Below are 11,888 nucleotides of genomic sequence, written 5' to 3'. Positions count from 1 at the left end.
ATGATGCTCATGATATGTTTTAACAAATGATTTATAGTGTAACGATAGATGTTTCCTCTTATTGTTGTTGCCTCCGCCAGGCGGTGCCACCTTTCAGGAATGTTTTTGGTGACGTTGTGTCGTTAGCTAGCACACGCTTTCACCTTTAATGTACACGTCGATGCGTACGTGAGCTCACGGGTGAACGAATACTCCCTCCATCCCATAGCAAGTCTCCGTCTCATTTTTTTTAAGTCAACCAATCTTAACTTTGACTATATTTATTTTTGAGACTATGATGGTTAAGAGTACTTGAACTCCAAGCACCTCTCTCGTTATTATATACCTTGATCACGATGAAGTGGATTTGATAAAATGGATACGGATACAGAACGAAGGTGAGGAACAGATAATAATAGTCTTAGTTTGGACAATGTAGCCAAGAATGCGGTGTGGCTAAATCTTCCCAGTAACAGGTAAGACTGTAAATGTGAATGCAAGGTGAGCGCACGTTTTAGTCGGAATCAGAATCTTATAAAGATGTCACAAAAGTTACGCCGTGGAGTGACCAAAGCAAGCCATTAACCTGGAGCCTGAAAAGAACTAAAGCATCATCAGATTAGATGCTCGTCTAAGGTGGTAGTTATAATTGATTATTAAAGAGTAAAATGCACCGGAGGTCTATTAACTTTCATGGAGGTGTCATTTAGGTCCATTAACTTTAAAACTGTATTTTTTGGTCCATGAACTTTTAAAATGGTTCACTGCAGGTTCATACCCATTTATTTAACCTTAAATCCAAAGTACATTTGCAGAAAACCCCCTACCATTTTTTATCTTCTACGCGCTGTCGCTGTCGCACGCGTTGCGTTGCGCCGACACCACGAATCCTGCTGCCCGCCCACCACCGCTACCGCACGGTGCTCCTGCATGCTCTGCCTCTGCTATAAAACGTGTCCCATCACCATGATTATCCTTACATCAAACTCCTGACCAACCCCTCCAGCCCGATCTGCGACGCATCCCTCCCGCACCACGTCACATACGCGGACGGCTCCGTGACGCGCGCGGCACTGCTGTGGCTCAACCCTGCCGGCTAGGGGCCCTCTTACGCCTTTGGCTTCTTCTGCACCAACCACCAGTTGCCGCCCTGCACCGAGTTCCTCCTCGGCGTGGTCGTCGTCTACTGCAACAGCGGTGGGCTCATGACCTCTGTGGTGCTGTAACAGAACCGACCAAATCATAAGAACGTAAGTACAAAAACAATCACCGAAGTGATCAATTTCCTGTACTTAAGCTCCCATAATCCCGGTAGTCTGGAAATCACGAAGGATTTCAACCAACTCTCGACATACAAACCAAGACCGTAGTGATTCAACACAACACATCATTCGTTACAACATTTCACAAGTGGCATTCGGATTACATCCATCAAAGTTCAAATAAAATATTATAAATCAAGTTCAAATTTATGGAAGCAACATAGTTTAGTACATAACTTCATAGTTTCAAATACATTACCAGGTCTTAGTCATATCCCACAAAAGCATCTTCAGGTACGAGAACTAGGAGAGACCGTATCCAACGGTCTAGTCTTCATCTCTAGCCAGGAGAAGGCAATACTTGCAGCAACCAAAGTAGAACTGGTCATCTGCAACAGATGGGAGATAACCCCTAAGTATGAGAAGGTACTCAGCTAGATTTACCTGTCAAAACCAGAAATAAAAGACACCAAGGGTCATGCAAGGCTTATGAGGTGGGCTAGCTGGACACAATTGCATAAAAGAGCTTATGAATATAGTAACCAATTTAAACTTCGCATCAAGTTTATCATCATTTACCTGTCCACTAGATTTACACCTATACTGGAGCACTCACTTACTAGGAGCAATCAATATTAACCATAGCAGGTATAATAAGGCTGTCATAATCATATCATCATTTCTGAACCATTATGTTATTTAGTGTATCTACTTTGGAGATAAGCCCGTCAAGTTCTCACTAACCGGGAGAGACGGCAACTCGAATCGAATTACAACTCAGCTGAGGGGGTATTCCTAACTCTCACCCTGGCATACTTTGCAAGGGTAGCCATGGGTCACCTTTGGGACAACTCAGGCATCAAATTCGCGGGTTCGATCAGCGCCAGCACTCTCAGGGATTACCCTTCTGCCAGGACGATTAGGACTTTTAAATCACCTGCCCTTAGACTCACGCCTACGGCTTCCTTCTGAGGCGTACTTTATACTTATCGACTCCCGTCCTGAGGTGAGCTACTTGGCTTCGTGGTCGGTCTTCGGACACGGCCAACTAAGAGAGAGGCATGCGTTCAACATAAATAGGAAAGGCTCCAAGATTTAGTCCTTAAGCGACACAGACGGAGTTACTACAAACCGGCAAGCCTCCGCCCGGTCTTCATTTTAAATTAAGACAGGTTCTTTTCAATGATAGCAAATATAGCCAACCGTGCCATATGTATATTCCTATATCTCGCAGGTGACAGGAAATCACCTGACTTCTACCGCATTTAAGCAGGGCTAAGCACTACACGAGCCTGAGCTACATAGGATTTAGGGTATCAATATCTGGACAAGGATTGGATAACCAATGTAGCAAGTGTTTGCATCCAACACCTAAACTTAATGCAACAATATATATATGTAACAATAATACTTTAACTGCATTTTGGAAATTAGGAGGCTTAATATGCTCCGGGGCTTGCCTTTCACAAAGTTGCATGGACGGTGATCCAGGCACTCAACGGCGACCTCGTCTGGCACTTCTCCTGAGGGCTGCACCTCCTGAACCTCCGGTGTTGGTTGCTGCTGCTCACCGCTCGGTTCCTCGAATTCCAGCAGTGTCACACCTTCCGGTACACCTATTGCATACCGATACACAAGATAAATATCATGGATGCATAAGGAATGACATGATTCTCATGATGAATGGATCACAGTAAGTGTTTAACAAAAACATCACTGGACACTCGTTTACCGATTAAGAATAGCTCTATTCAAATCACTTTAAAATATGTATCTAACTTAACTTGAAGAATAAGATCAACTTACCTAACTTGCATAACCTAAGATAAAGATGCTCATCTTTAGTTAAAGACCTAACACCTTTGAACATTACCACAAGCTTAGGAATAGTAAAGGCATACTTAAATAAACAGTTAAAGTCTCATATGCAAACGAGCTGTTCCTTAATTTAACCACAACAAGAGTTCTACAATTTCAAATGACTTGCAAGAGGACATTCTGGAAAACTTATGAAATTCTCTACAAATCATTTATAAACAGCAAAGCATGATTCTTACGTTAACCAAATCGAATTCAAGTAAACATAGAATCTGTCCAGAATTGGTGGGTTTACTAAATTAAATATTTAGTGGTGATGCAAAAGCATAATTGGACCAAACCAAGTTTACCAACTTGTTGTGCATACCAGAGGAACATCAGAAAGTATAGTGCCAACTTCTAAATAAATTATTTAATGTCCTTTTCTAATTTATTTAGTTAATTAGGTGATTAAAGCAACATATAGTAAAACTATACAGAAAAATCTACAAAAATTACAGTAGCTACCTCATGCTTCACATAGACTACCATAAAAATTTCAAAGCAATTGGTTAAGCAGAACTTGCTGTATCAAAAATAACATATGGCAGGGCTATTTATCGCATAATTAGGAAACCCTAATGAAAAGTGTCAAGCAACAGATTTCACATTTTTCCTAGCATCATTCTAGCATAATAATAGCACTCATCAAATTTTACCTTTACTGGATCTATAGAAAAATTATAAAAATTCACACAAGATCCATCCATGCAAACAAGAGAATTTCCTAACTCCTACATATAATGTTCAAAATGTATGAAAATTTAACTACAAGCTATTCATGATATGAGTAGTACACCATAAAAATTTCATGCCATTTGGAGCTACATAGAAAAAGATATAATTACCCCTATTTTCTTCATGATTAAAAGAGATAATTAGCAACTCCATTTTTCATAACAGAACATGGCATAAATTATATTTTAATATAAACTAGACATTATCATGAACTCAACAAAATTGGAACCACATCATTTGGATCTATCAACTAAGAGATACACATTTTTGAATATGTACTCAAATCTATGAAAAAGAATAAACAAAACAAATTTGAAACCCTAACCCTACTGCTGGGCCGGCCCGAAAGCACACGGTGGCCCACAACGCATGCGCCAGCAAACGCCAGCGTGGCCCAGAAGCGGCGCGGCCCACGCCGGTTCCCGCCTGAGTACGACGACTGACGCGCGGGTCCCGCAAGACAGAGAGACAGGCAGGGGGAAGAAAGGACGGCGGCGTAGCTCGTCGCCGATGACAGCTCCGGCGAGGCCATCGGCGCCAACAGGTTCGCCTCACCCATGCGCACCTAGTGGTGCCATCAATTCCAGCTATTACCGTAGCTAGAGGAAATGGCGACGGCCATGGCGGTGCACGGCCACGGGTTGGCCGGCTCCGGCGAGGCCCGACCCCGTAGGGTGCGGCTAAGCTCGGTACAAGCTTCCGGAGTTCACTACCAAGCTAACCAAGCATAGAGGAGGGGATGGGAAGGCCGCGGTGGCAGTTGGCCGCGTGGAGCGCCAACTCCGGTGAGGTCCCGCCATGGCGGCGGTGGAGGAAATGGCGAATACGCCCTTACCAAGCCCCAAACGACATGGATGAGAGGTGGAGGAGGTGGAGAAGAGCACGGCGAAGCTACGAACGAGCTGGCCGACGCGTTTTTGCGGTGGCGCGTGAGCACGAGCTCGTTGGAGTCGCAGCGGCTGTTGCTGTGGAGCTACGGGCGAGCGGAGGATGCCGAGGAAATGAAATCAGAACTGACAAGCTGGTTGGCAGGCGCGCGGGGTGTTGCTCAAGTCATGGCCGGCCATGCCAGGGCGTCCACGGCGCATGGCAGCGCGAGCAGGAGACTGGCGACGAGTGTCACCCACGCGGCGCTCGTTGTCTGATGGCTGTCAGGTACTGTAGCTTGCATTCAAATGACTTGAACCGCCTGACAGCGCAACTTCAACGTGTTAATACGGCTAAACCGTTGATCCATTACAAAAACCGTGTACATGAAAATTGTAGGCCTACCTTTCATCTCCAACTTCTATTCATGGATCATCGTCTAATTCTCCATGGATCAGAAGTTACATCAAGCCAAAGTTGGCTTGATCCAACTGAAACTGGATTTATGACTTAGCAAATTTTCTAAGTGTGAATTCAGCATGGAAATATGACTTGTGGGCCTTGTTTGAACATGTTCTAGCCATTTTCATGAGATGGTCATATTGAGACTTTTGTTCCTTGATAAATTGGCTACAACTTTGGTAAAGGGTGCACAGCCATGCAAGGTCTCTAGGTTGGTCTTTTGAATTAGTCAAACAGTGGTACATTATAGGTCATTTTAAGTCAAACCTCCACTAGAGGGCAATTTAGTCATTTTGGTCCACATGAACAATGTCCCATCAATTACCCTAAGTATAGTTAAGGTGTATTAGACCATAATCAACCACTTTACACAAATGCTATACCAACTTCTAATGATCACATGTGATGAAGCAACAAAACAATCAATTTCACTCTAATGTTGCAATTCCATGTTTCACATGTTTCATGCCTTTGTTGAAATTTTAACTTGCCACATTCCTACCATGTTGCCATGTTTCAAGGTATGAGAAACTCATGTTGCATTCACATGTTGCACTACTACCATTCACAAGCAAATCAAGTATGAAACAAACAGAATTGCGAATGTTGCATACGTATGTTTCAGTGACAATGGCATGATGAGATAGATGATGCATATGTTTATGAAATGAAATGCACTTTTGTGGAAGCTAAACACCTAGGGTGTTACAGTGGTGGCGGGCATCCCGCAGGTGGTCTGGTCCGCCAACCGCGGCCAACCCGTTGGGGAGGGCACGTCCGTGGAGCTCACGGCTCCTGCCCCGTCTGCCGCGCCAACCTCGTCCCCGGCGCCGACAACAACGCCCAGCCAGCCGACGACAACGCGCCTGAGCTACAGCTGCCGTCGGTGGCTCCCGCGCAGGAGCTGCCGTCGCCCACAGCCCCGCCACCAGCGGCTGCTGCTGCGATGGTCATTGACGTGGAGGAGACATAGGAGGAGAGGATCATCAGAGAGGAGATCGACAAGCTGATGCGCATCGGCAGCGTGAAGTGCGCGCTGCGCTCCAAGTCCGGCCGTGCGCCCGCACGGTTCCCGCGCTCGCACTCCACAGGGCACTCGCTCGCAGTCGCAGCGTCTGCCACCACCGACACCGCCGCCGGCACCGAGAGGTTCACGCTGCGTTTGCCCAACCACGTGCTCCGAGACCTCGCCGCGGCGGGGAAGCTCCAGCGCACCACGAGCCTAGTCGTGTTCCGCTCCAGCCGCGGCGGCAGCACGCGTCGTGGCATCAGCGTCAAGACTAGGGCCGGTGGCGATGAATTTGCGGGTTGTGTTTTTTCGGGTGCGTTGAGCAGGAAGGGTGAGCGCGTAGAAGATAAAGAAAGATAGGGGTTTTCTACAAATATACTTTGGATTTAAAGTTAAATAAATAGATATGGACCTGCCGTGAATTATTTTAAAGTTCATGAACCAAAAATACAGTTTCAAAGTTGATGGACCTAAATAACACTCCCACAAAAATTAATGAACCTCCTGTGCATTTTACTCATTACTAAATATCGATCGGCCATAGAGGAGCATATATGCAATGTTTAGCCCTAGCCAAAATGCACATCAGCATCATTTGAGACAGGCACAAACACCAACCACCGTAACGCTAGTGTGCGCACGAGTGATCTCCGTAAGAACACGTGTTCACCGTTGTGAAACTGCTAGGGCCGCCACTCGACCCGGAGTGGCTGCTACCCCAACGAAACGGCGGATCCACATCCACTTTAAAGTTAAAATTTGCTAGCACTCACGTCATCTATAGTATCTGCCTAGTTAGCTCAGATCGACGGCGTGCTTGTTTAGTTCAAAAAAATTTTAAAAAAAATACTACAGTAGTCATCACATCGAATCTTACGATACGTGCATTGAGTATTAAATGTAGACGAAAAAAAACTAATTACACAGTTTTGTTGGAAATCGCGAGACGAACGTTTTGAGCCTAATTAGTCCATGATTGAACACTAATTACTAAATAAAAATGAAAGTGCTGCAGTAATCAGATTACCAAATTTCGTGAACTAAACACGCACGGAATACACAAAATCTGTTGCCTTGGCTAAACTAGCCGATCTGATTCCCTTCTTCACTCGCGGACTGACGGATTCGCCCATCACTAGCCCCCCTCGTAGTGCAAGGGAGGGTGCAGATGCTAGTGGCCACAGTCGCCGCACTTGCTGGGCTGGCTGGACCTGGATGCCAGTGGCTGTGCTGTTTGACCGCTTGTGGTCGTGGATGGACGCATCATAAGCTAAGATCGACCACACGCAATTCCCCGCGTCCTAATCAAATCATTGACCACGTACATGACATTATTATCCTGTTCTGTATCTGGCCAATGGACCCATTTTTTTTTTAAAAAAAAGGAAGAGTAGTGTGTAAGTTCATCAATGGATCAGGCCATCAGGGAAGTGAGTGAATAGTGAATGTTGGTGAAATCTTATTACTCAAGCATCGAATAGCAAATTTTACTCTATTGCATAAAAATTTCATGTCTAAAAAAAGTACATGTCATGATATAAGGAGGGGAGTCTTCGATTATTTCCTATACAATTCTCTTTCTACCCTTAGTCATTCTATTACATGAATATAGCCTTCATAATCCCTAAGGGTAGTATGGTCTTTACATAGTATAATTATGCTATGGGGCAACTCTTCTAGGCTTCGCCGGATGAAGTGAGTCTACGCTACGAAGTGGGTCTCCGCAAGCTAAGTTTATCAGCCTGTTCGGTTGACTGGTTTATATCGTTGCTGGTTCGTGAAGAAGTACTGCTGGCTGGTTTGTGTGAGAGAAAAATACTATTCCGACTAGAAATTTACGATCATTTACGACAAGGCACAGCCAAACGAACAGGCTGTATGTTGACTTCGTTCCGATTGGCTATGTATGTACAGAGAACATGTACGTACATACGAACTCTTTGGCTAAGTACGGGGAACCAGATGTCTGGGCGGTACATCGTTTTCGATGTGCTCAGGACCTCAGGTGTTGCGCATCTATCACCAGTAAGATGGTGTTCAGCTGGTCATGTTATGGCTTATTTCAGCTTATTCTCTCTCACAGAACACTATTAAATCATCCAAAACCATCTGAAATCTACTGTGCAGTCTACCGGCCAAACACGCTGACCCACTCACGCACGATTGTGATGTGTTTATGTGATAATAATGTGAAGGAACAGATTCCCCGATTCCATGGCTCCCGGCCCGTCGTCAGCCGTAGCAGCAGGCAATGCATCCAGCGTGTACGCCACCGATCGAGGTCATTAGACGCGTATCAGCTTATCATCGGGTCAAAGCTGCACTAAGCCGTTGACGTTTCAATTCTGAGATGAGAGGACGACGAGCTGGAGCCGGTTTTATCAATGCAATTATCACGACGACGTACCAGAGACCACCAAATGAGCGCGACGCATTCCATGGATCACATGCCATGTTCCATCTGCTGGGAACATTGGGTACACTCAATCGTTTCAGATAGAATCTGATGCGTACATCACCAACAACCAGTACCAATCGAGACTGTTGGTCTGTTCGCTTGGGTGATAAGCCATGGGCTGAAAGTACAGTTGACTGATTTGTTGTGAGAGAAAAATATTGTTCGTTAGCTGAAAAAGTACGGCTTATAAGCGAAACGAACAGAGCGTGTGTTACCACTTACAGTACATCGGTTAAAACGAGCCAAGTTTACAGAATTGGAGGCTATTGAGATTTGAGAGTGAGAGGCCTGAAATTATGCACCAAAGGTTAATATATATACTTGGTGGGCAGAAGGAAGAGGTGATTACAGACGCCGGCCTGGTTCTTTGCTTTGCAGGTACTCTGAACTAAGGTCTCAAAGTTGTGTTTAGACTGACACAGACGTATGTGTGAGTCGTCAAGTCTGACTGATTAGCCATCCAGCACCTGCTTAATCAGTAGCACTAATCACCTACACCCTCTTTGTTTGGACTTATTTGACTTATAAGCCGTACTTTTTCAGCCAACGAACAGTATTTTTTTCTCACACCAAATCAGCCGACAGTACTTTCAGCCATAACTTATCAGTGAAACAAAACCAAGCGAATAAAGCGCTAACCAGTGGTGATCTTCCACTGTGTATGGATTTGGAAGTTTCTCTGCCAACCCTGCCGACTTTCAGATACTCTCACCTTCCAATATGCATGCTACCGCTACCTTTTAATGTCATGTTCGCTTGTCTGATAAGTAATAGCTGAAAGTACTATTGATTAATTTGTTGTGAGAGAAAAATATTATTCATTGGCTAAAAAGTATGGCTTATAAGCCAAGCGAACGGGACGTTTAGGTTCTTGTATGTGACTGGTATGCTCCTATCATATTCGATGGATGGATGATCAGCGCCCACGGCTACGATTCGATGAAGATTAATTAATTGGTACGTATTGAACTGCTTGTACAGCGACAGCAGGCGTAGTAGCTCTGAACGCTGAACATGGTGTCCGTTCAAGGCCAGAGACTTCCAGAATCCCAATCAGGATACCACTAAATCGACGCCTGATTGGACATCGGTGTTACACGGTGCCCGTGCATTCTGCCACAGCGGCGGCTCTGCCAGAAGCAGCCGGGCGCTAGTGACCTAGCAAGCTTAATTTTTCAAAAAAAAAAAAAAAAAAAACTAGTGACCTAGCTTTGCTGGGTCTTGGGTGGTTAAGGGTTCAATGTAGAAGTGCAGAACGGCACTGCAAGGGGCTAATCGATTGACTCCAACAGATGTACAGTCCAAATTCTTCTTCAGACCTGCAATCATTCATAGCTGATGATAATAGAATTCTGTTTTAAGCTCTCCTTCTGAGTTGAATTGAGGCCACCAAAATCTGATGATACACCTTGCGTCTTGCGAGCTGAACAAGTGTCCTGTCTGACCAGGCACCCAGAGAAGAAACGGGGTGATCGCGCTGGAGGAGTACCTGGACGAACTGCGGTGAGCAAGCACGCCAAAACTGTGGCGTGGAATCTGATCTGCCTTTCCGGTTTCAGAAAATTCAGAGCTGAGTTTCCCCTGACTCTGACGGCATGCAAGAGCACGGCATCTCTGATCTGATCAAATCTCTTCCTTGTCCAGATGGAGTATAAAACATGGTCTGCCCATCATTTTCGGATCATATCTATCCACAAGGCCCACACAAATATTCGCCTCCGTATAGCTTCGGACAAGAAGCTTTCCGGCGGGCTGAAACTGAAATGGATGCATCTCTTGGCCGAACAGAAATGGCGCGAAAAAGGTGACGCATTATTCAAGCATATCTGGATCGGCATGTCGCGGCCGTTCTTAAACAAGTGCCGGTTCACGTCTCCACGAGGGAGTGGAAACCAACCTTTGGCAATGTACAGACGAATCCAAGTCAGTGAGTCACCGAGACAGCGATTTATGCACAAACACATCACGGAAATTATATGTACGTACATGCATACTCCCTCGGTCCCGAAATAATACAATTCTCTTTTTTCGAGAAGTAAAAAAAATCTAAAGAAAATTCTAAAATGTATGATATCGAATGAGTATGTGTAATATATTTTAATAGTAAGCCTATTTGACGTAAATATTGATACTATTTTTTAGAAATTTAATTAAAATTAAGAAAACTGGACTTGATTCAAATCTCGAATTGCACTTTTTCGGGAGGGCGGAGGGGGTACATGCACATATATATCTGTCTCCACTTTCACTTTACGGATTGATGAAGAGTGCTCAGATGAAATTGCGCCTCCCATCTTTAGTTTGCTGGAGGACCATGTTATCGGTGTTGTGGCTTTCAGCCTTTCAGGTTAACTTCAGCAATATTTTCGCCGTCTGCTTCATCAGACACGGAGCAGATTAGATTCTTGAACTCGTCCCCCACCGTGTTGTCGCTTTGAGTGTGGAGAATGAGAATCTTCTAAGATACTGTTTCGAGTGGCAGAAAAATATGGAAAGTGATGAACAGCCCGGTGTTGCTGTTACATTGGTTTTGGCTTACTGAACAAATGGGGAAAAAACAAGTTGAAACACTTTCACTTCAGAGAGGTACTTTTGCGTGTACGAATTGCTCCTTGCCGTATGCGAAGACTGGTGTTAACGTCACATGAATTCTAGTGTGTGGATACCCTTTTGAATTTTTGGATACGGCACTGTGAGCTGACATTGTAGAGATGTAGAATCCCAGACGGACCACCACATCTTGGCTACCATGTTGAGTTGCGTGGTACACTCATTCTATATATGTGTTTTCTTTCTTCGGGACCTTTCAAATCATGGAGAAAATTTCTCGGCTGATGAAAAGCCATATTAAAGGCTCGTCGTTCCACATCTTCAGTATTATCTCTGAAAAAAACATCGATATTTTTTTGAGGAAAAAAAAACATCTATATTACTAGCATGGAGTGTGAACAGTACTACCATTTCTCCATGTTCCTTTAACTTCCTCTGAAATGACATGTTATTTCATCTTGATCAGGTACGACCTTCCTCAGGAAGATCGTTGTGCAGATTAAATACTTTTAGTAAGGACATGTCATCTGTCATTTCCATTATCCTGATGCAAAGCTGGACCTCAAATGATATCTTCAAGGTGCACCTGTCTCTGCAGACGAAAAGGTCCATCAGTGAGTAGCAAATGGAGCATTCCTTCACCCACTACAGAGTACAGGCTCAAATTCTACGTTGGTTGGCAATGCATGACTTGAAGAGATGAAGT

Source organism: Miscanthus floridulus, chromosome 2 (genome assembly GCF_019320115.1).
Source record: "Miscanthus floridulus cultivar M001 chromosome 2, ASM1932011v1, whole genome shotgun sequence".
Taxonomy (NCBI): domain Eukaryota; kingdom Viridiplantae; phylum Streptophyta; class Magnoliopsida; order Poales; family Poaceae; genus Miscanthus; species Miscanthus floridulus.
The sequence above is the reverse complement of the archived record's forward strand: the minus strand, read 5'-3'. Positions refer to the sequence as shown.